We start from the raw sequence: 25,801 nt of genomic DNA, 5'->3' as shown, positions 1-25,801 counted from the left end.
AATTTCACTTCATTGAGATTCACCCTAACTCACTCAAAAGAACCCAACAGATGGTCTAAAGATTTAGGCACCAACCTAATTCACCCCCTCCCCTTTTCTCCCACTAGCCAGGGCCCAGAGCTGTGGAATTTTCCAGAAGCTGGTGCTTCCAGTTGAGGGGAAGTGACTGGATTTCCCAGGACCTTCCCACTTCAGGAGGGTTATTTGAAAAGATATCCATGGCCTGCTTAGGGAATATTACAAGTTGTAGTGTGGGGATGTGCTTGGGCAGGGATGGGCTTCAACTGAGGCCCTGAGGGACTGAGTTTGAAACAGGGGAGAAGGAAAAATTTAAAAAAACAACAACCAAAAAACAAAAAACCAAACAATGGTACAAAGGAAGCACTGTTCCCATGAACAGATGGAGTGGCGGGGTCAGCTGAGCCCAGGTCACTGTACCAGGCCTCCCATAGCATCTGTGCTGGGTTGGGAGGAAGCACATCTCTGGTCCAGGGACAGAGTGGGCCAGGGAAATGGCCCAGGGGATAAATGGCTACATTAGGACGTCGTGCAGAGCAGAGGGATACCCTTAGGACTTTAGATTGGGAAACTGGATAAGTGGAGGGGAATTTCTAGCTCTACTATAGGAGTCCTGCAGTGTAGACTGCCAAATAGAATAATGCAAGTGGCATAGTGAACATTCTGGCTTGAAATATACAGCTTAACTGCTACCTGTTCAGATTAACCAGATAACGGCCAGACCTTCAAGTCCCACAGGGATCTGCGGACACAGGCACAGGAGGCTGCCTTAGGACTTGCAGCTGCTTCTAACATATGTGATACACGCAGACATGTAGTTATTCTGTATGCTCTTTAAGGCCTCTTCCTTTCCTGAGCATCTAAAATTTTAGAGACCTACAGCTAAACATGTTAGGGATGAGTCACGCTGTGAATGGTCACTGGGTGGACAGCAGAGGGAAGGAAAGATTCATGTGACCAACCTTGTCCTCCATGATACTAGACCCTACTCAGATCCCTGAGTGTGTCAGGGATGAGGGAGTTTGTAGTCTCCTCTCAATGATGTTGTAGCCAACTAAGGTTTATCCTATTTTGTCTTATTTCAGTTTTGGTATCTTGACATGGCATTATTATTTACAGCCAAGAATCAGTGAGAATCTCCATAACAGCTCAGTTAAAGAATCCTCTTCATGTTAGGACTTCTGGAAGGAGCACAGGTCTGTGAATCAAGACAGACGGGTTCTAGGCCCAGCTTTGTCATCAATCTGTGGCTGATTTTGGCAAGGAACTTCCTCTGCCCAGATCAAAGTTCATCCTTTCTTGCCACTAACATTCTATGACTGTGATTGGGTACCTAGTATAGGAAGAAGACAAGACCCCAGGCAGGTCAGGGGAGTCAGAAAGGGAAGTTGGGAGAAGGTTGTATTAGCTTAGGAACCATTAAAATCCTTGGATCCCTACATAACTCTGCTTGCATCTTTAAGTCCACTGGCCTCACTCTACCTCCCAAACTGTCAGCTCTGATCAGGGCCTGTGGGCTTCCGCAGAAGCACCAAGACTCACTGGGTCCCCATTTCTTTTATGCACCCACCATGGGGGTAGAGAGTCAGAGAGATAGGCTGTGAGGTGAGAAAGGAGGCCATGTGGAGAGTGCAGCTGGGGAAGATGCTTCCATTTTTAAACCATTTGCTGCAGGCCCTCCAGCCTCAGCACCAGGAGAGGACTATAGTCATGGATGAATAGCTTATGCTGTTGTCTTAGATGAAACTGTTTATATGAAACAGGAAATGCAAACACAGGTTCTGTTTTTCTGCACTGCATTTCTCTGATGGGGATAATAATAGTTGTGCAACCCGGAGTGTGGTTATTAAACCCATCCTATGGTCACAAAGAAGCTGTGAGAAAGCCAACAGGCACAGACTCCCCAAGGCAGGATTTGGAGATTTTGCAAATTTCAAACTATTTTCCTGATGAACTGTAGTAACCCACCACGAAGACAGAAGAGATGGAGTCGAACTCCAAGTACATTTTGTCCTCACAGAGTTTGTTTTAACACCAGAAGAATTTCTTCTGTGTGTTTTTCTCATGGTCTTACCCCTATGAACTTGTTCAGCACTCAGTCTAGTGGACACTTGGTGAATATGAAAGTCTCCAGCACAAAATAAGTGGCTGAGAATGGGAACATTCCAGGATTCCATGGGTTAGTTTATTTGCAGGACCCAAATGGTCTGGTTGGTTCTTCCACCAAATTGAAGAACTGATTATCTGAGGAGGGTTTATCATAGATATATTAATTATATATCTATGTGATTGTGTGTGGCCGAGAGCTGAGGTCCTTGGACTCCAGGAGAAAGGCAGACTCTTTATGATAAGTCTCTAGTGGTCAGATCAGAACCAGCCTCGCGAAGTTAGTGAGAGCCCTGAGCTGATCTGGAGAGCGTAGGACGAAGTGCCTGGCTGATTTTGGACAAGCGTTCTTTGTGGGAAAAAGAGGTCACTCTCTCATCTAGTGCAAACCAAACTTGGGACACAGACACGTACATACAGCGTTCCTGCAATTCTCCCCGTCCAAGAGGACTGCTCCTTTCCCTTCCACATGCTTCTCAGGCAGCCAGTTTCCCTTTGCTGACTCTCCCTGTCTCCATCCTTCACACCCTTCCCAAGACTGCCCTTGATGCTCATTTCACCCACTTTTGCCTGGATACAAATGATGGGAGATGGCAGTGAGCTTGTCCTCAGTCCAAGCCTTCACTCCTCAGGAGGGCCCTGGGCCTTGCTTGGCTGAAGCACCGGGGATAAAATAAGGAAGAAGTCTGAGAGAAGAGGAGAAGCAGAGGAAGACCAGGACTGTGACCTGGGGACAGAAGTGAGTTTTCCTCTTACTGACTCACCTCTACCAAGAATTAGGGCAGGAGGAAACATAAAATTTAGCTCTCCAAAGTCTAGAATGATCTTAATCTTACATATCCACTTTACTGAGGACATCTCTAGTGATTTGTTTGGAGATATTTGGGTGAAGAAACTTTGATACTTTTTTATTGTCAATGGGTTTTAACCTGCTACGAAAATAGGGATGAATCATAAAACTTGGTCCTCAAATATGCCCTGGTTATAATTTTTTTTTAAATAAATTTATTTTATTTTTGGCTGCGTTGGATCTTTGTTGCTGCGCGCGGACTTCTCATTGCAATGGCTTCTCTTCTTGCAGAGCACGGGCTCTAGGTGTGTGGGCTTCAGTAGTTGTGGCACGTGGGCTCAGTAGTTGTGGTACATGGGCTTAGTTGCTCTGTGGCATGTGGGATCTTCCTGGACCAGGGCTCGAACCCACATCCCCTGCATTGGCAGGCAGATTCTTAACCACTGCACCACCAGGCAAGCCCATGCCCTGGTTTTAATTTAAAGCCAAGTATTCAGTTCAGTTTTCTTTTCTGTTTTTTTTTTTTTATTATACCGCTTATTAGATCCATGACACAGTGGTAACCATATTTTTCATGTCTCCTGACACCATTTATTGACATCTTTTCTTTTCTTTTCCTTAGAACATCTTAAAATTTTAATCCTATCTTTACAGGTTACCTAGACCACTTTTGATTATGAAAATTGTAGAAAATTAGTAACTGCCACAAGCGGATGCTGGGCGGTGGCCCATGTCAATCTTCCCCAGAGTCCTGCTTCTTGGGATATCTGAATGCACTGCTCAGGGTCTCTGCTCACACGCTGGAATCAGTTGTGGCAGATTTTAGTCCACAGGTCGCTTTTCCCCATATTTCTTTGTAAACCCTTCAACGTTCTTATAGAACTTTTTACTGTCCTTGTGCTGGGGGGTTCATCTGGTTGGTTTTGGTTGCTGGCTTCCAGTTTTCAGCACTAATTACCAGCAGACAGACCTGCCCCTTTCATCCATGTTCCGGGTGATAGATCTTCGATTTACATGTGATCTTTGGTAGCTTGAATGGGTAGTCTGCTGGAAAGCTGATTTCGATTCTGAAGGCCCCCTTATCAATATGGAGGGTTGTCAGGAACCATAAGCCCTTGCCAGGTCAACAAAGTAGCTTCATCAACCTAGATGTAAAGGAAGTTTTTCATCTCACATTTGAGGATGTCCTCAAGCCCCTTCAGCAGTCTCCTGCTGGCTGCCATCTTCAATCTGGTGCTGCTGGCACCTTGACATCTTTTCTTTAATATTTAGGTGTGTAATTCTCCAGATACCACACATAATAAATGGAAAGTTATCTCATTTTCTTTATTTCATTTTTGTGGACAAATAGAGAGTCTTTTAGTTTATATCAGGTATAAAGATCAAAGAAAGTCTAATTCAAGTTGAAAACCAACAACATTTGGCTGATCATAAGCTTTCCCAGGGTGCTACATCTAGAGGAAATTCAGTACCAAGTACAAGTACCATATTGTTGCTATATCACAGGTATCTCACACATCAATGATATTGTAGCTTAGAAGCAGCATCTACACTTTAAGTTGCTCATGCTGAAATGTAAGATGTTGCCGGCAATATTTATTTTGAAAACATACAAACAATAGTTCTCTTTTTCATTGCTCCAGTTACCCTTAGTTATAGTACTTAAAAGTACTTTTGTACTGTTTTGTGTGTGTGATTATAGAAGTAATTCATGTTCAAAAAAAGTGGAAAACACAGGAAAGCACAAAGAAGAAAAGCATATGAAAGCCAGTAATTCCACCAGCCAGAGAGAACCATGGTTACCATTTGGTATTTCTGATATATAGGGATAGGGTTGTAGAAGAGTTATAGAGAGGAGTCATGTATCTTTTGAAACAAAAATGAGATCATATGAGGGGCAGGGAGAGAAAAGGTGAAAGAGATGCTCCAATTGCATCAGAGTTCATGTGAGACCTTCCGACAGAGACCTGCCAACAGAGAAGTGGAATATTTGAGCTAAACCTTGAGCCCTCCCAGGACTAAGTTCTAGGAGCCTGCCTAAGGGTATAGCCTGGTTGTAATTGAATGACTCTGGCCCTGGGGTATCCGTGGCCTGTCAGGTTTCACAGCAGGTCAAGGCCACTTCTAGGACTTACTCTGCTTTGTAGCTTCCCACCTGGACCTGGAGAAGGCTGTGAATAAAATGTTTCTAACTCACTTTTCCTCTCCCCTCTCGTCCCCCTTAGCCAGGATTCTTGGCTCTTAGTAGCCAGGCTTCTCTATAACTGATATATTATTTATGATATTTGCTCCACTGTCACTACAACGATTTTATATTTTGCTCTCTTGAGATATGTTGCAAGAGAAGGAAATATGGTTTTGCCTTTGTTTCACGTCATGCCCATTTATGCTAAATGTATAAAATGGCTCCTCATGCATTTCCCACACCCTGTACCAAAGAAAAATTTTCATTCAGTTTGTGTCTTCTAGTGACTCCACACAAGTCCTTTTGACTTTGGGCCAGAACCATTCAATATTCGTTCCACAAAATTTTCTCAAGCACCCACATGGGCCAGGTACCATTCCATGTAGTGGGGATACAGCAATGAACGAAACCTGCAAAAATCCCATCCCTCACAGAGTGTTCATTCTGGTGAGACCAGATGGCCAAATGCCTCTTGCTGCCATGCCAGCTCATTGAATCATTCATTTGTTCAAGCATTCATTCATTCAAGCAGTCCTTCAACAAACAGTGAGTGCCTACTATAGTGGCTTTGTAACGTGTTAACTTGGCTAGGCTACATCACACTTTCCTTTCCTTCATGTTTTTGGAATAGGGTGGGCCACCAGAGGGATTCTCATGTGAGATTTGGAGGGTGGAAGTGAAGCAGCAGTCATTTTGTAGCTCACACATATGGTCGTGTATCTGCTGGCCCACCTCCTTTGCATGAAGCAGGGACCAGGCCCATATCTGCCCTCACCTCCCCTAGGTCCTCCCTCAGCTTCCCTGACCCCTGGGCAGCTGTGGGCATTTACACCCATGATGACAGGTGCCTTTGTTTGACCCGTCAGCTCTGTTAGCTCCTATGTACTCTGCTCCACTCTCCTAAGACTCAATCCTGACAAAGCTGGCATTGCTTACCCTCCACTCTACTTCACCCTGCATTTCACTTTTTTTTTTTTTTTTTTGCGGTACGCGGGCCTCTCACCGCTGCGGCCTCTCCCGTTGCGGAGCACAGGCTCCGGATGCGCAGGCTCAGCGGCCATGGCTCACGGGCCCAGCCGCTCTGCGGCATGTGGTATCTTCCCGGACCAGGGCACGAACCCGTGTACCCTGCATCGGCAGGCGGACTCTCAACCACTTGCGCCACCAGGGAAGTCCAGCATTTCACTTTTAATTAGCTAAGGAAATTTATTTAAATTTGTTAAGCTTATTTAAAATTAATTAGCTAAGTGATATATCACTTATTATGTACATTCTACTTTATTTATCCATTCAACAAAAGTTCTAACAAGATTCTCCTACATGGCAGGCACTCTGCTAGGTGCTGGGGGTACATTGGAGAGCAGAACAGATGTGGTCTCTGCCCTCATGGAGCTTACAGCCCAGCAGGGGAGGACAGACCAAAAATTCAAGTAAACAAACAAAACTTGATTTTAAAAACGAGTGGGGCTGTATAGAGAAAGGTGAGCCAGGGTGGACAGGAGGGTAGGACCTATTCCAGATAAGATAGATGGGGAAGGCCTTTGTATCCAGATGCATTTTTAAATATTAGAAAGTCAGAAGGATATGGACCCATCAAGAAAGCAGTTTTTGTTAGAAGTGTTCATCCGTTTGAAAAATACTCCACAGTGGTTAAATTTCTTAAGAAGAAATATGAATAGAGATGGAAAGCTAGCAGTTTGAGAGAACCAGGTTCAGGAGGAAAGAGACAGTCATACAAGTTCACTGGGAGAACAGGGGATGGTGAGTCATCTTTTTCCTTCCTTTTGATCTGATGTTGAAAGGGGGAAGTATATGGAAAGGAAGTCCTTCATTCTAACAGAGATGATTTACTAAGAATGAGTTACTGAGAGTGAGTCCAGGCTGTACCATCAGAAACCTCTCCATTAAGACAGTAGTCAGGGGAAGGGATGGGACACAAGGTGGACCCTGAGAGAATATGCAGCACGTGCTCGCGACAGACAACTGGGGTGTGTGTGTGTGTGTGTGTGTGTGTGTGTGTGTGTGTGTGTGTGTGTGTGTGTGTGTGTGTGTTGTGATATGATGCACTTTCTCCTTCACAGAAAATCTTCTACATTAGTCCATTCTGAGGAAACAAGTGTGGTGATGGCTCTGCATTTTCTTTGACGCTGCCCGGGAACCCAGGATGAAGCCACCCAGACTGGCTGTGAACACTAGGTACGACCTGAGCTGGAAATGCTCCCCAGTTAGAGTCAGTTCCCTGGTCAGGGGTTCCCAGTGATCCTGGAATAAGTCACATCTGTCACCAGAGGGTAAGGGTCATGACTTGAATCCTTTTGTGTTCCCTCAGCATGCTGAGCAATGTGCTATGCCCCCAGCAGGAGAATCAGTACTTATTGATGCCTTTATACAAAAGCTTCCCACCTGAGCCAAGTCAACTTTTAAAGCTTTTAGGGGCTTCCCTGGTGGCACAGTGGTTAAGAATCCGCCTGCCAACGCAGGGGACACGGGTTCGAGCCCTGGTCCGGGAAGATCCCACATGCCGCGGAGCAGCTAAGCCCATGCGCTACAACTATTGAGCCTGTGCTCTAGAGCCCGTAAGCCAAACTACTGAGCCTGCGTGCCACAACTACTGAAGCCCGCGTGCCCAGAGCCCATGCTCCACAACAAGAGGAGCCACCGCAATGAGAAGCCCGCACACCGCAACGAAGAGTAGCCCCCGCTCGCCGCAACTAGAGAAAGCCCCGCGCAGCAACAAAGACCCAACACAGCCAAAAATAAATAAATAAATAAATTTTAGGGAAAAAAAAAAAGCTTTTAAAGGTTTGGGCCTGAAGTGTGGACTCAAGACACAGAGACCCCAGCAAGGAACTAGTGGTCTTCTAATGTTTCTCATGATGTTTCCAGGTCAAGTTACTGGTTTTGGATCCAGAGGAATGATGCTCCTCATGTTTGGAATTCTACAGAGGACAGGAAGAACTCAAACAAAAAGCTAGGAGAGGAGCCAATGTGATGAGGAAGAGATTAAAGCCCCTTTCTTCTCAAATGAGGACATTGCTTTCAAAACAAGGATGAACACTGTGTTGGGAAATTTCAAGTTCTCCTTACTGTTTTGCTCTCAGGGCAATTTTAGTAAATAAAGCCCCACTGTTATTCATTGGATTTTCCAGATTGGCTTTAAGCTCCTTTAGCTTGGTGGTGGCAGGCTGATAGGTTATAAAGAAAACACAGCAAGAGAAATCCAGGTTAAAATATTTATTTAAGTTAGCCTCTGCATATCTTTCCATATACTCTATTATTTCTGAACTCACTTTACCTATATGTCCTCAAAATACCCATGAATACCCACTCCTTCCTAGATGGCATTACATTTCATTTTAGATTTTAAAAAAGAAAAAAGTGCCTTGTCCTGGAGCCTGACATTTTCTTCATGGGTCAGAATACCCAGAGTTTCTGTGGTTCATCAACACCAGGGAGACTAAGCACCAAACATTTTGCAGATTTCTGTTATAAAGGCTCTTACAAACACGGACCCGTGCAAAGGCTCAGTTGTCACCTCTAAAGACAATGGTGTTCCTCAGCCTTACTGTCTGGCCCTGATTAGCACATATGACATAAATAGTATAGCCTCTGGTGTGACCTTGTCACAAAATTCACTCACCTTGGCTATTAGTGGCCTTTACCTGACATAAAACAAATGACCTGTCACTGATCAAGTGAACAAAAGAAATCATAAAAATTCAAGCAAAAGGGGAAAAAATATATGCACACACGTAAAGTTTTAACCTAAGGTCACCCAGCCTAAAGCTCTCAGCCAGAAAATGTGTCGCCATCTTTCCTCCCACAAGGCATTACTGGGTGGAAAACACATAAGCATCATCAGCTGAGTCTGTCCTGGGATAGCCGTCTCACAGTTCTGATAGAGGAACAACAGCCTGAGACCCCATCTCCAGCACCAGGCATGCCTGTGACCCGGCTTCCATCTTGAACTCAGAGGCCAAGGCCTGGATTCATCACCCCTCACTGCAGCAGGAGCTCAAGGAGGTTCGCTCAAAATTCAATATTTATTGCTTGAAGCACTTTTAAAGTCCTTTGCTATCCAAAGCCTTTCCCTTGAGCCTTGGAGAGGATTACAAAGTAATGCTTTCTTCCTTCAGCTTATTTCTTAGGAAATTGCCTTCAGACCTGCCAAAGTCACAAAGAGATGCAGGATTTCATTGGTGTCTTCATACATGGAACATTTGGTCATCCCTCATGATTTTTTCCACTCCTATTTCCTGAAGAGAAAACAGAAGCTCTGGGAAAGAGGGGCTACCTGCCTCTGGTCTCTTGGCTGCCCTGGTAGGAAGAGTCCAAGTGACGGTTCCAGGAATGAGGCTGGGACTGTGGGCAGATCCATACCTGTTGCTTTACCTTCTCATTTCACAGTGTGTGGCCCGCTGTCAGGTGAGGGCCACACTCCTTCTGTCCAGGTGCTTTGCCTTCACCTTGTTTTGTTACCACATTTTCCCTTATTTTCTGCCTTTCTTCCATCCATATATCATAAATCCATTCACTATCCATCCATCCACCCATCCTTTTACCCATTCTTCCCAAACTGATGACTTCCTATGTGCCAGGCTTTGTGCTAGACGCTGACTCTGAAGAGGAGTGAGAATGATTCCTGCCCCCAATCTTGTGGGAGAGGCATATGTAAATATGTTATACATATTTAGCATATGTAAATAACTCTAATACGGTGCAGAGGTTGAGGTGTGCATAAGACCAAGGGACTGCCTGCATGCAAAGGAGAAGCATCACCGCCAGCTGTCACCTCCTGAGGTGGACTTTCTGTCAAAATGGCCCCTCTGATCCCACCTCCTGGTGTTCACGCCCTTGTGTGATCCCCTCCCGTTGAGTGTGGGTAGAACTTATGACTTGCTTGATTCTACCATAAGACAAAGGTGACAGGATGTGGGTGACTATGTGTATGTAATTACATTATTCTGTTACATAAAATTGTAGTGCCCATCTTGCTGGAGTTTCTGTCTCCCTTGCTATAGCTTTGAGGAAGCAAGTGACCACGTTGGGGAATCCCACGTGCCAAGAAACTTGGCTTTAGGAGCTAAGAACAGCCTCTGGCCAACAGCCAACAAGAAACTGAAGCTCTGTGTCACGTAGCCGCAGGAACTGGGCTCTGCCAACAACCTGAGGGAACTTTGGAATTGGGCCTTTCCTCAGCAGAGCCTCAGGTGAGACTCAGCCCCAGCTGACACCCTTTTCTTTTTTTAAATTGAAGTATAGTTGATTTACAATGTTGTGTTAATTGCTGCCGTACAGCCAAGTGACTCAGTTATACCAGTTGACACCCTGATTACAGTTTTAAAAGACCCTAAACAGCAGATCCAGATAAGCTTTGCTGGGATTCCTGACGCACAGCAACTGTGAGATAAAACACGTGTGTTGTTTTAAACCCCTAAGTTTGTGGTAATTTGTTATGCAACACTAGAAAACTATCATACCTCCTGAGGAGCAGCTATCAGAAATGTAAAGTTCTGGGAAGGGGCTGACAGCTGGGGGAATGTCTCCAGCTCCCATGTTCATCCATTCAGCAAATATTTATTGAGCATTTATGATGCACGATGTACTGGTTTAGATACATTAGTAAACAGAAGAAAATCCCTGGGACTTCCCTGGTGGCACAGTGGTTGGGAATCCGCCTGCCAAAGCAGGGGACATGGGTTCGAGCCCTGGTTGGGGAAGATCCCACATGCCGCGGAGCAACTAAGCCCGTGCACCGCAACTACTCAGCCTGTGCTCTAGAACCCGCGAGCCACAACTACTGAGCCCATGTGCCACAACTGCTGACGCCCGTGTGCCTGGAGCTGGTGCTCTGCAATGAGAGGCCACTGCAGTGAGAAGCCTGCACACCATGACGAGGAGTGGCCCCCGCTCACTGCCACTAGAGAAGGCCCATGCGCACCAACGAAGACCCAATGCAGCCAGAAATAAATAAATAAATAAATAAATTTTAAAAAAAAGAAAGAAAATCCCTGCTCTCATGAAGTTTATATTCTAGTCAAGGAATAAAAACATTAAATTAATAAATAAATTGTACATAACATGTTATTAGGTGATGAGTACTATAGAAAGGATAGAGGGGCTGGGGATGCCAGGGGGTGGGTGAAGTTTTTCATAGGGTCACTGGGGTAGGCCTCACTGAAAGGGCAAAAGCTGGAAAGAGGTGAGGAAATATTACACAAGAAACTCCAGGCATCCTCCACATGTACAACTTCAAGCACGGATTCAAGGTCTAATCCTGCCCTGTGGGTTCATGCAGGTCATAACTGCCCTTTTCAACCTCCTTTCTCACCGCTACTCCTCCATGCCCAGGTCCACCCTGCATCCTCACCTCCCAACCCTCTGCCATTCCCCAAACCCACCTACCAAGAATCCTCACTCCTCATTCTGTTCCCACAACAAAATGCTTCTCCTCCCTCATCACCTCAGTGGTCGCCTCCCCTGAAGCCTCCCCCGGTGCTCCCACCTCACCCTCAGAACCAAGTGCGCCCCTCCTCCACGTTCCCTGCAGCTTTGCTTGTGACTTATTGTGAGCTTTCTACTTTCCACACTTGTTACAGCTGGTGGCCTTTGTCTCTTGGAGAGACTGTGGAATGCAGGAACCTGGACTTGTTATCACTGAGTTTCCAGGCTCCAGCATATTACAGGTGGGATTTGTTGGGAAAAAAAAATTAGCTGGAGATCAGTCCTCTGTGGGTTTTTTTCTCTCTTTCCATCTACCTCTCGCCCGACTCCCTCACTATCTGTCTTTCTCTGCACACGTCTTTCTGCATTTCTAAGTGTCTTTTTCTGTTTCTCAGTCTGTCTTGGTTTCTCTCTCACACACACGTAGACACATGCACATGGACACTCGCACAATCATTATGCAGAAGTTTCTTTTGAGCATCATGTTTTCCCACGGCACCAGGGGGACAGGTGGGAAGGAAATGAGAGTGGGATGGGGTAGGATTGGGGTGGAGTAAGAACCTTTACTTCAAGGAAAAACCTGAAGTATACAACGGGCCACTCTTAAATATAGGTTAAAACAACCACATTACTACCCACACATCCACCTAGGGAGGAAACTCATTCCTCTTATCTTCACATCACCCAGCGTTTCTCAACAGTGGCACTATTGATTTTTTGGATCAGATAATTCTAATATGGAGCATGTCCTGTGGCTTGTAGGACGTTTAGCAGCATCTCTGGCCTCTAACCGCCAGTAGCAGCCCCCAGTCATGACAATCAAAAATACCTCAAGATCTTGCCAACTGTCCTTCGGGGGCAACCCCTTCCCCCTTCCTCCATTGAGAACTGCTGATGTAGCCCTTTTCTCTGATGTCACTCATGTGCAATCTCTCAGGCAGCCTCCTAAGCATATCATTTCTACAAGGTGCAATAGAACAGCAACCTGAGCCTGTTCTCATCCTTCCCTAAGCCCTGGGTCTGGCCCTCTGGGATCCAGCACTGACCCTGTGGGGGCCTCTGGTAGCTTACAGGGCACCTTTGTGCTGCCCCTTTTGGGAAGAGCCATCTCCAAGTCAGGACACTCAGCTTGGATTTCAGTCCCCATTCACAAGTTCTACTGGCTCTTTATGTGCAGTGCACCAACTGCACAACTGTATACTGTGGCCCTGTACAAACATTACCCTTCTGCTACTAAACACTGGAGTGGCTCCCAATGAGTTATTCTTCTGAAACCAGGACAGCCCTTTTCTTCTTGAATGTATCCATAGCTGAGGTGATGTGCATCAATGGGGGTGAGGTGTAGAGATGCACATTTTTTGCTTCTTAAAGCATCAGATTTTCCTTGCTAAATGTAGTACCTCGAGTAGTAAAATGTGGCCACCTGTGCAGGAGATGAGATCAGACTAGAAGGAGAAGGAAACTATACTGTGGGTAGAACTCAGAGAATATCCAGGATGAAAATACAGTCTACAGATGACCAGAGAAAACGATGACCCACACTTGCAAAACAGTTTCTGAGATGATGTGTGACAGGATCCCAGGGACTCTCAAAGGGAAATCTGACTGCCCTTTTGACCTTACAAGAATCTACCCCTGAAGGGTTTATGTAGCTTGATCCTGACGCTGCTTAACTTGTGCAGTCAGCCTGCAGCGGTCTAAGCACTGGCATTTTAGTATAATACCTAAAATGTTGTTTATAATTGTTAAAGTACGTAGAGGAGGTTTATATCATTTTTTATTTGGCTTGTTACTGAGAGAGTATTTGGACAGAGTATTATTCGTTTTCCAAATTCTACTTTTGAGCCTACTTCTTCCACAGCATAGGCCTGACCTGCCTCACAGAATTGCACACATGTTCAAGACAGAGCCTTGGACTCTAAAACAGATAATTCATGTAGCCACATCTGTCTTTCCCAGAGAGGAGAAAGACGGAATAATGATGACTTTCCAATGTTATTAGCAAGGAGCAAACATCTTGAGAAAGGAATGGTTTCCCTTCTTGAGTACAGAGCCCAAATATGATGTCTAAAAAGTCTGGCTGTTGCATTACTTGTTGCAATTAAAAAGAAAACAAACACTGTAGGAGCAAAAGCCCTACTGATGGAGGCTTCCTCCTGAAATTCAGGCACCTGCTTGTTCATGATACCACTCACCATGTAAGTCAATGACTGGGGGAAAGAATTAGTTTGCCTCTGATTACATCTGATTGCCATCAGTGATGACAATAAACAAGGCAGAAGGACCAAATGATACTTGTGGGAAGCTCAGAAAAGAGCCTGGGAAACACTTTCAACTGAGGATACACAAGAGAAGAAAATCAACTGGGAGTCACATAGATAACAGGCACACTGACTTAATTCAGTCATCAGAACAGTACAAAGTAAAATAACAAAGCAATATCACTTTTTACCTATTAGACTGGCAGATGTTAGAAAGCTGAATAATGCCAAACGTTGCGGAGCTGTGGGTTAGAGGAAACCTGAGCTGCTGGTGGGAGGGGGCACGTGCAGCTATTCTGGAGAGAGTCAGAATTCAGTCAAATCATATTCTGGCCAAAAGCCTAGAAGAAAATGTAGGCCAAAATCTTCATGAGCCTTGGTTAGATATTTTTAGAGCACAAAACATATGGGCCATAAAAGAGAAATTACCAACTGGACTTCATCAATTTTTAAAAATTTACTCTTCAAAAGACATTGTCAAGCAGGACTGGGGGAAACAGAGACTCCACTCCTGGAGGGCACACACAAAGTAGTATGCGCAGTGCGACCCAGGGGAAGGAGCACTGACCCCAGGGGAGACTGAACCAGACCTACCTGCTACTGTTGGAGGATCTCCTGCAGAGGCGGGGGGTGGCTGTGGCTCACTGTGGGGACAAGGACACTGGCAGCAGAAGTTCTGGGAAGTACTCCTTGGTGCGAGCCCTCCCAGAGTCTGCCATTAGCCCCACCAAAGAGTCCAGGTAGGCCCCAGTGTTGGCTTGCCTCAGGCCAAACAAACAACAGGGAGGGAACCCAGCCCCACCCATCAGCAGTCAAGTGGATTAAAGTTTTACTGAGCTCTGCCCACCAGAGCAACAGTCAGCTCTACCCACCACCAGTCCCTCCCATCAGGAAACTTACACAAGCCTCTTAGACAGCCTCACCCACCAGAGGGCAGACAGCAGAAGCGAGAAGAACTACAATTCTGCAGCCTGTGGAACAAAAACCACGTTCACAGAAAGACAGACAAGATGAAAAGGCAGAGGGCTATGTACCAGATGAAGGAACAAGATAAAACCCCAGAAAAACAACTAAATGAAGTGGAGATAGGAAACCTTCCAGAAAAAGAATTCAGAATAATGATAGTGAAGATGATCCAGGACCTCGGAAAAAGAATGGAGGCAAACATCGAGAAGATGAAAGAAATGTTTAACAAAGACATAGTAGAATTAAAGAACAAACAAACAGAGATGAACAATATAATAACTGAAATGAAAACTACACTAGAAGGAATCAATAGCAGAATAACTGAGGCAGAAGTACGGATAAGTGACCTGGAAGACAGAATGGTGGAATTCACTGCTGAACAGAATAAAGAAAAAAGAATGAAAAGAAATGAAGAGAGCCTAAGAGACCTCTGGGACAACATTAAATGCAACAATATTTGCATTATAGGGGTCCCAGAAGGAGAAGAGAGAGAGAAAGGACCAGAGAAAATATTTGCAGAGATTATAGTTGAAAACTTCCCTAACATGGGAAAGGAAATAGCCACCCAAGTCTAAGAAATGCAGCGAGTCCCACACAGGATAAACCCAAGGAGAAACACACCAAGACACATAGTAATCAAATTGGCAAAAATTAAAGACAAAGAAAAATTATTGAAAGCAGCAAGGGAAAAACGACAAATAACATACAAGGGAACTCCCATAAGGTTAACAGCTGATTTCTCAGCAGAAACTCTACAAGCCAGAAGGGAGTGGCATGACATACTTAAAGTGATGAAAGGGAAGAACCTACAACCAAGATGACTCTACCCAGCAAGGATCTCATTCAGATTCAATGGAGAAATCAAAAGCTTTACAGACAAGCTAAAGCTAAGAGAATTCAGCACCACCAAACCAGCTCTGCAAAAAATGCTAAAGGAACTTCTCTAAGTGGGAAACACAAGAGAAGAAAAGGACCTACAAAAACAAACCCAAAACAGTTAAGAAAATAGTCATAGGAACATACATATCCATAATTACCTTAAATGTGAATGGATTAAATGCTCCAACCAAAAGACACAGGCTCACTGAATGGATACAAAAAACAAGACCCATATATATGCTGTCTACAAGAGACCCACTTCAGACCTAGGGACACATACAGACTGAAAGTGAGGGGATGGAAAAAGATATTCCATGTAAATGGAAATCAAAAGAAAGCTGGAGTAACGATACTCATATCAGATAAAATAGACTTTAAAGTAAAGAATGTTACAAGAGACAAGGAAGGACACTACATAATGAACAAGGGATCAATCCAAGAAGAAAATATAACAATTATAAATATATATGCACCCAACATAGGAGCACCTCAATACATAAGGCAACTGCTAACACCTATAAAAGAGGAAATCGATAGTAACACAATAATAGTGGGGGACTTTAACACCTCACTTAAACCAATGGACAGATCATCCAAAATGAAAATAGATAAGGAAACAGAAGCTTTAAATGACACAATAGACCAGATAGATTTAATTGATATTTATAGGACATTGCATCCAAAAACAGCAGATTACACTTTCTTCTCAAGTGCGCATGGAACATTCTCCAGGATAGATTACATCTTGGGTCACAAATCAAGCCTCAGTAAATTTAAGAATACTGAAATCATATCAAGCATCTTTTCTGACCACAACGCTATGAGATTAGAAATGCATTACAGGGGAAAAAATGTAAAAAACACAAACACATGGAGGCTAAACACTACGTTACTAAATAATCAAGAGATCACTTAAGAAATCAAAGAGGAAATCAGAAAATACCTAGAGACAAATGACAATGAAAACACAACAATCCAAAACCTATGGGATGCAGCAAAAGCAGTTCTAAGAGGGAAGTTTATAGTTATACAAGCCTACCTCAAGAAACAAGAAAAATCTCAAATAAACAATCTAACCTTACACCAAAAGGAACTAGAGAAAGAAGAACAAACAAAACCCAAAGTTAGCAGAAGGAAAGAAATCATAAAGATCAGAGCAGAAATAAATGAAATAGAAAAAAGAAAACAATAGCAAAGATCAGTAAAATTAAAAGCTGGTTCTTTGAGAAGATAAACAAAATTGATAAACCATTAGCCAGACTCATCAAGAAAAAGAGGGAGAGGACTCATATCAATAAAATTAGAAATGAAAAAGGAGAAGTTACAACAGACACCGCAGAAATACAAAGCATCCTAAGAGACTACTACGAGCAACTCTATGCCAATAAAATGGACAACCTGGAAGAAATGGACAAATTCTTCGAAAGGTATAACCTTCCAAGACTGAACCAGGAAGAAATAGAAAATATGAACAGACCAATCACAAGTAATGAAATTGAAACTGTGATTAAAAATCTTCCAACAAACAAAAGTCCAGGACCACATGGCTTCACAGGTGAATTCTATCAAACATTTTGAGACAAGCTAACACCCATCCTTCTCAAACTCTTCCAAAAAATTGCAGAGGAAGGAACACTCCCAAACTCATTCTATGAGGCCATCATCACCCTGATACCAAAACCAGAAAAAGATACTACAGAAAAAGAAAATTACAGACCAATATCACTGATGAATAAAGATGCAAAAATCCTCAACAAAATACTAGCAAACAGAATCCAACAACACATTAAAAGGATCATACACCATGATCAAGTGGGATTTATCCCAGGGATGCAAAGATTCTTCAATATACACAAATCAATCAATGTGATACACCATATTAACAAATTGAAGAATAAAAACCATATGATCATCTCAATAGATGCAGAAAAAGCTTTTGACAAAATTCAACACCCATTTATGATAAAAACTCTCCAGAAAGTGGGCATAGAGGGAACCTACCTCAACATAAGAAAGGCCATATACGACAAACCCACAGCAAACATCATTCTCAATGGTAAAAAACTGAAAGCATTTCCTCTAAGATCAGGAACAAGACAAGGATATCCACTCTCACCGCTATTATTCAACATAGTTTTGGAAGTCCTAGCCTCGGCAATCAGAGAAGAAAAAGAAATAAAAGGAATACAAGTTGGAAAAGAAGAAGTAAAACTGTCACTGTTTGCAGATGACATGATACTATACATAGAGAATCTTAAAGATGCCACCAGAAAACTACTAGAGCTAATCAATGAATTTGGTAAAGTTGCAGGATACAAAATTAATACACAGAAATCTCCTGCATTCCTATACACTAATGATGAAAAACCTGAAAGAGAAATTAAGGAAACATTCCCATTTACCATTGCAACAAAAAGAAATACCTAGGAATAAACCTTCGTAGGGAGACAAAAGACCTGTATGCAGAAAACTATAAGACACTGATGAAAGAAATTAAAGATGATACAAACAGATGAAGAGATATACCATGTTCTTGGATTGGAAGAATCAATATTGTGAAAATGACTATACTACCCAAAGCAATCTACAGATTCAATGCAATCCCTATCAAATTACCAATGGCATTTTTTTTTACAGAACTAGAACAAAAACTCTTAAAATTTGTATGGAGACACAAAAGACCCCGAACAGCCAAAGCAGTCTTGAGGGAAAAAAACGGAGCTGGAGGAATCAGACTCCCTGACTTCAGACTATACTACAAAGCTACAGTAATCAAGACAATATGGTACTGGCACAAAAACAGAAATATAGATCAATGGAACAAGATAGAAAGCCCAGAGGTAAACCCACGCATCTATGGTCAACTAATCTATGACAAAGGAGGCAAGGATATACAATGGAGAAAAAACAGTCTCTTAAACAAGTGGTGCTGGGAAAACTGGACAGCTACTTGTAAAAGAATGAAATTAGAACACTCCCTAACACCATACACAAAAATAAACTCAAAATGTATTAGAGACCTAAATATAAGACCGGACACTGTAAAACTCTTAGAGGAAAACATAGGAAGAATACTCTTTGACATAAATCACAGCAAGATCTTTTTTGATCCACCTCCTAGAGTAATGGAAATAAAAACAAAAATAAACAAATGGGACCTAATGAAACTTAAAAGCTTTTGCACAGCAAAGGAAACCATAAACAAGATGAAAAGACAACCCTCAGAATGGGAGAAAATATTTGCAAACGAATCAACGGACAAAGGATTAATCTCCAAAATATATAAACAGCTCATTCAGCTCAATATTAAAAAAACAAACAACCCAGTCCAAATATGAGCAGAAGACCTAAATAGACATTTCTCCAAAGAAGACATACAGATGGCCAAGAAGCACATGAAAAGCTGCTCAACAATAATTAGTGAATTATTAGAGAAATACAACTCAAAACTACAATGAGGTATCATCTCACACCAGTTAGAATGGGCATCATCAGAAAATCTACAAACAACAAATGCTGGAGAGGGTGTGGGGAAAAGGGAACCCTCCTGCACTGTTGGTGGGAATGTAAACTGATACAGTCACTATGGAGAACAGTATGGAGGTTCCTTAAATAACTAAAAATAGAATTACCATACGATCCAGCAATCCCACTACTGGGCATATCCCCAGAGAAAACCACAATTCAAAAAGACACATGCACCCCAATGTTCATTGCAGCACTATTTACAATAGCCAGGTCATGGAAGCAACCTAAATGCCCATCGACAGACGAATGGATAAAGAAGGTATGGTACATATATACAATGGAATATTACTCAGCCATAAAAAGGAACAAAATTGGGTCATTTGTTGAGACGTGGATGGATCTAGAGACTGTCATACAGAGTGATGTAAGTAAGAAAGAGAAAAACAAATATTGTATATTAACGCATATACGTGGAACCTAGAATAATGGTACAGATGAACCGGTTTGCAGGACAGGAATAGAGACACAGATGTAGAGAACAAACGTATGGACACCAAGGGGGGAAAGCCGCGGAGGGGTGGTGGTGCTGGTGGAATGAATTGGGTGATTGGGATTGACATGTATACACTGATGTGTATAAAACTGATGACTAATAAGAACCTGCTGTATAAAAATAAAATAAAATTAAATTTAAAGCTTTAAAAAAAAAAGAACAGAAAAAAAAAGACATTGTCAAGAAAATGAAAGACAAGCCACAGACTGGGAGGTAAATATTGGCAAATATATCTGATGAAGTTCTTATATGCTTTATACATAAAGAACTCTTACAATTTAGTAAGAAGAAGACAAACAACTCGATTAAAGAAATGGACAAAAGAATGAGCAGACACCTCATCAAAAAAGTTATATGAACAGCTAATAAGCATGTTCAACATCATTAGTCACTAGGAAAATACAAATTAACACTGAAATGAGATGTCACCATAGACCCACTAGAATGGTTAAAATTAAAAAGACTTACCATACAAAGTGTTAGTGAGGATGTGGAGCAACAGAAGGCCTCGGATATTGCTGGTGGGAGTGCAAAATAGCACAGCCACTTTGGAGAGCACTTTGACAGTTTCTCATAAAGTTAAATACACACATATCATATGACCCAGCAATTCCACACCGAGGTATTTACCCAAGGGAAATAAAAACATATGTCCACATAAAGACCTGCTACATGAATGTTCACAGCAGTTTTATTCTTACTGACTCAAAGTGGAAACAACTCTAATATCCATCAACTGGTGAACAGATGAATATCTATGTGGTGAATACTTCAAACTGTGATAAATCCATACAGTGGGATACTACTCAGTAACAAAAAGGAACGAACTACAGATACATACAAGAACAGATGAATCTAGGGGCTTCCCTGGTGGCGCAGTGGTTGAGAGTCCGCCTCTCAGTGCAGGGGATGTGGGTTTGATCCCTGGCCAGGCAACTAAATCCCACATGCATGTTGCAACTAAGAGTTCACATGCCACAACTAAGGAGTCCGTGAGCCGCAACTAAGGAGCACATGTGCTGCAACTAAGGAGCCCGTGAGGCACAACTAGGGAGCCCACCTGCCACAACTAAAACCTGGCGCAACCAAAAAAAAAAGCTTAAAAAAAAAAAGAATAGAAACTCCTAGAAGATATGATGATAGAATAATATTCATTATTGTTACCTTTTGGAATATCAGCACTAAAAAATAAATGTTGTAATAGTTTTACAACTATAGGCTCATATAAATTTGAATTTGTAAGGATCTCAGCAGCAGAAAGGATCTTGTAGGTTACCTAGCCAACCTCTGACACAGAGCAAGAATGCCCCCTACAGCATCCCCAGAGCCTGGAAGATCAGCTGCTCATCCTTATCACTGCTGGGCAAGGCATCCGGAGTCCCACAGCTGTGGCTCTGAGGGTGAGTGGGATCTGCCCCTCTCCCTCCCAGCTTCTACCCCACTTGCTCCTGTGGGACCACACGGGGTATGGAGGATGCTTTCTGCCCCACTTGAGATATTTGAAGACTGGGGTCTTATGTCCCTTTGAATCCTCTCTATTCCAAGTTAAACATTTCCTGTTCCTTTAACTTTCCTCACACTAGAAAGTTCCTGAGCCCTCCAGCATCCAACCCCACCCAGCTCCGCACCCCTTGGGCTCTGATTTGTCAGTGTTCCCTGGGGCGTGTGGTGCCACCACATGGCAGAATTGAGAGACCGATCCTGTGTCTAGTTTGGGGCGCACTGCTTTTATTAGTGTAGCCTAACCTTCATTTAAAGCTCTCCCAACCCCTGTTGACAAAGGGCTTTTCAAGTTGTGAAATATATCAGGTATACAAGAAGCATTGAGTAAAATAATCACTTAATAACCCACCCCTCTGCTTTGGCAATATACTATGATGCTACATTTGCTGCAGACTTCAAAAGTCACCTTTTAAGCCACACTTACTTCAGATATTACAGCTACAATTGAAGCCTCACCCCTTTCACACTCCCTTCCCTGTCTCCCCTAGAGAAACCATTATCAGAACTCTGCATTTAAATCAACTATATTTCAATAAAAATGAAAAAAAGAACTCTGTGATTAATCCTTCCCATGTATGCTTTCATATGGTTAAACGTATGAATCAACAGTACTTAGCATTGTTTTACACGTTTTCAGCTTCAAATAAATTGTGACACACTGTATGTATTTTTCTATACCTTAAGTTTTTGAGATTTGATTCATTTTAACTGTGATTCAGCAATCCATTGAATTTTCTAAAATGTGTTTATTCATGCCCCTGTCCGACAGGCATTTAGGTCGTTTCCATTACAGGCAATGATGAGATGAACACTGTCGATCACGACTCCTTGTGCTCATGTGTGGGAGTCTCTCTAGGGTCAGTAGCTGTGACGGGAATGGCTGCGTCATGGCATGTCTGCATTTTTTCCTTTACTAAATATTGCACACATACTTTTTTAACCATCTGATTCATGCTAAGCTTGTGACCAGCTAATGTTATCATATAAACACCTACCAAGCCCAATATGTTTTGTTTTTAAAAAACCAACGTTGTACTCACTGAATGTCTCCTACATGTAAGACACTGTGCTAGGAACCATGGGCATACAGAAAAATGGTAGGTCCTTTGCCTTCCAGGAATTTACACATATATGAAAGCAAATCTAGGGCAGGATTGGGTCTGTATATGGAGCATCCTCACTGATGCTCCTAATTACTTATGAAAACCCACTGATGAGATGCATGCTCTGTTACTTGGGAAAGGAAGCAGAAAAGTGAAACACGACGACTATATGCTGCATGCCTTACAGTGCCTTTCCTTCAAGGATCACCTCCTTCATAACTGCATACACTTGTGCAGTGCTTCATAGTTTACATACACATTACCTAACTGCTTCTCATAATCTCTTCCCTGGGAATCTGATAGGGCACCTCTAATCACCCCACAGTAGAGATGGAGGAGCTGGGACGCAGAGGGGGACATGAACTGCCCCACATAATGAGGTCAGAAATGGCAGAGCCCAAGCTAGAACTCAGGTCTCCTGACTCCAAATCAGGGCCTTCTCCCAAGTATCACCAACTGCCCAGGAAAACCCTTTGGGGGCTCTCTCTCTCTGTCCTTATATCAGACTGAAAGTTAGACATGTTATCAACAAAAGTTCACAATATTAAATCCAGGCTCCATGGCTGGCAAAATGCCCTTGACAGCCAGTCACAAGTGTTTCTAAGGTCTCCTTCCCCTCTTCCTCTCCAGGCCTGGGTACTCAAATTCCCATGGGAAAGCACAACCCTACCTGTGACTGGAAGCATCCATTTTCTAGGAAACACAGACTTACTACATTTATAAAGCTAGGGTACAGACAACTGGAACTACTCACTGTCCTCCAATGCATCTCCCCCTTCCCTCTATTGAACCTTTGCTCAGTTCCCTCTCCTGAGTGCTCTCACCTCCATTTCTACCTATCAAAATCCTGTCCATACTCAGAATAGCCATCACGACATTGAAGAAGAACAAAGTCAGAGGATGGACACTATCTAACTTCAAGACTTACTATAAAGCTGCAATAATCAAGACAGTCTTGTATCGGTGGAAGAGTAGACACGTAAATCAATGGAAATGTAGAGCCCAGAAATAAACCCACACTTAAGTCTTTAATCCATTTCAAGTTAATCTTTGTATATGGTGTAAGATAAGGGTCCAGTTTCATTCTTTGGCATGTGGATATCCAGTTTTCACGACACTATTTATTGCAAGGACTATCTTTTCCCCATTTGTATTCTTGGTGCACTTCCCAAAGATTAGTTGACCACATATGCGAGGGTTTGTTGCTGGGCTCTCTTGTCTGTTTTATTGGTCTATGTGCCTGTTTTTGTCCCAATACCATGGTGTTTTGATTAGTATAGGTTTGTAATATAGTTTAAAATCAGGACGTGTGATTCTTCCAGCTTTCATAAGATTGCTTTGGTTAGCCAGCAATCCCACTTCTGAGTATACACTCAAAAGAAATAAAATCAGTATCTCAAAGAAGTATCTGCACTCCATGTTTATTACAGCATTATTCACAATAGTCAAGATATGGAAACAACCTAAGTGTCTGTTGACAGATGAATGGATAAAAAAAAGTGATATATATATATATGTATATATATATATATATATTCAATGGAATATTATTCAGGCATGAAAAAAGAAATTCTGCCATTTGTGACAATATGGATGAACCTGGAGGACATTACATTAAGTGAAATAAGTCAAACACAGAAAGACATGTGTTCTGATTTATATGTAGAATCTGAAAGAGTTGAATTCATAGAACCAGAAAGTAGAATGGTGGTTGCCTGGGGCTGGGGGTAGGATGGGGGGAGGTGGAGAGATGTTGGTTAAAGTGTACAAACTTTTAGTTATAAGATGAATAATTTCTGGGGATCTAATGTATGGCATGGTGATTATAGTTAATACTGTATTATATACTTGAAATTTGCTAAGAGAGTAAATCTTAAGTGTTCTCAACACACACACACACACAAAGGTAATTATGGGAGGTGATGGATGTGTTAGTTAACTTGATTGTGGTAATCATTTCACAATGTATACATATATTAAATCATCACATTGGGGCTTCCCTGTGGCGCAATGGTTGAGAGTCCGCCTGCCGATGCAGGGGACACGGGTTCGTGTCCCGGTCCGGGAGGATCCCGCATGCCGCAGAGCGGCTGGGCCCGTGCGCCATGGCCACTGAGCCTGCGCGTCCGGAGCCTGTGCTCCGCAACGGGAGAGGCCACAGCAGTGAGAGGCCCGCGTACCGAAAAAAAAAAAAAATCATCACATTGTACACCTTAAAAAAATCACATTGTACAACCTAAATATATACAATATTTACTTGTTAATCATACTTCAGTAAAGCTAGAAAAAGATAATAAAAGCAAGTGAGATGATAAAAAAGAAGTGGGTCCACATAAATGTAGTCAATTGATCTTTGACAAATTGAATTGCAAAGGCAATTCAATGGAGAAAGGATAGTCTTTTCAATAAATGGTGCTGGAATAACTGGACATTCACATGTAAAAAAATGAATCTAGACACAGACGTTACACTTTTCATAAAAATTAACTCAAAATGGATCATGGATGTAAATGTAAAATGCAAAACTTTAAAACTCTGAGAAGATAACATAGGAGAAAAATCTAAGTGATCTTGGGTTTGGCAATGACTTTTTAGGTACAACATGAAAGAGAAATTTGATAAGTCGAACCTCATTAAAATGAAAAACTTCTGCTTTGTGAAAGACACTGTTCAGAGGATGACAAGTCACAGAATGGGAGAAAATATTTCCCCCAAATATACAAAGAATGCTTAAAATTCAACAATAAGGAAACAGCCAACCTGATTTTAAAATGGGCTAAAGATTGGGCCAGGGGCATCCAACAGTTCCTGCCTAACCTCTCCACAGGTCCCTGAAAATTAAAGGCCAGTGATCCTAGGAGGGGTGTATTCAGCTCCTAAGTGAGTTTTCTGATAACAAAGCCAGCCTGTCTGCAACTGGAACTATTCTTGGGTCTAAGAAGGATCAGGCAACGGCCCTCTCTGGCCCCCCAACTCCTTGCTGTTGTGGAAAACGCTTCACGTGCGTGGCTAACACATGGTCAGGATGACTACTGCCGCCACCCTGAGTCTTAGGACAACCCACCTAGGACCAATTTTTGCATCAGAATTGTGAGGCAAAAAGATTTATTTTTGACAACGCTCCCAGTGTGTGCTTCACTCTAAAGCAGGCATAATATCATTAGCTACTTCATGGGATTGTTATGAGGCTTAAATGAAATAATACATGTACAACGTTTAGTATAGCACCTGGCACATAGCAAGTACTTAATGAACATTAGTGATTAATACTTCTATTATCAGGGCATGAGACTAGGTTTGGGGGGAGACTGTTGTGTGTCTAGAATTATTACATTATTCTCAGTTAGAAATGGCTGGTCCAGATGGTCCCCTTTGTTTTTGTAAGGAAAGGCTGGGGGAAAATACCCTAACATGAGAGGGGTCTCTGTGTTTCCCCTAAGGCAAATGCCTCTAACCCGGGGCACATGTATCACCAACCCCAAGGCTCTATCAGTTCCCTTGGGATAGCAGCCTGATCAGTCTGAG

General features: G+C 42.6%; 1 protein-coding gene and 1 pseudogene across 1 annotated transcript in view; both read right to left on the bottom strand.

Moving 5' to 3' along the window:
- The window catches only part of APOD (apolipoprotein D), an 82,759-nt gene that overhangs the window by 25,616 nt on the left and 31,342 nt on the right, over nt 1-25,801 (bottom strand). The window lies entirely within an intron of this gene.
- Nucleotides 3,737-4,137, bottom strand: LOC132597194 (ubiquitin-conjugating enzyme E2 L3-like; annotated as a pseudogene).

This window comes from Globicephala melas, chromosome 4, assembly GCF_963455315.2.
Source record: "Globicephala melas chromosome 4, mGloMel1.2, whole genome shotgun sequence".
NCBI classification, from domain to species: domain Eukaryota; kingdom Metazoa; phylum Chordata; class Mammalia; order Artiodactyla; family Delphinidae; genus Globicephala; species Globicephala melas.
Note: the sequence above shows the minus strand (reverse complement) of the source record. Positions and strands in the feature narration are given on the sequence as shown.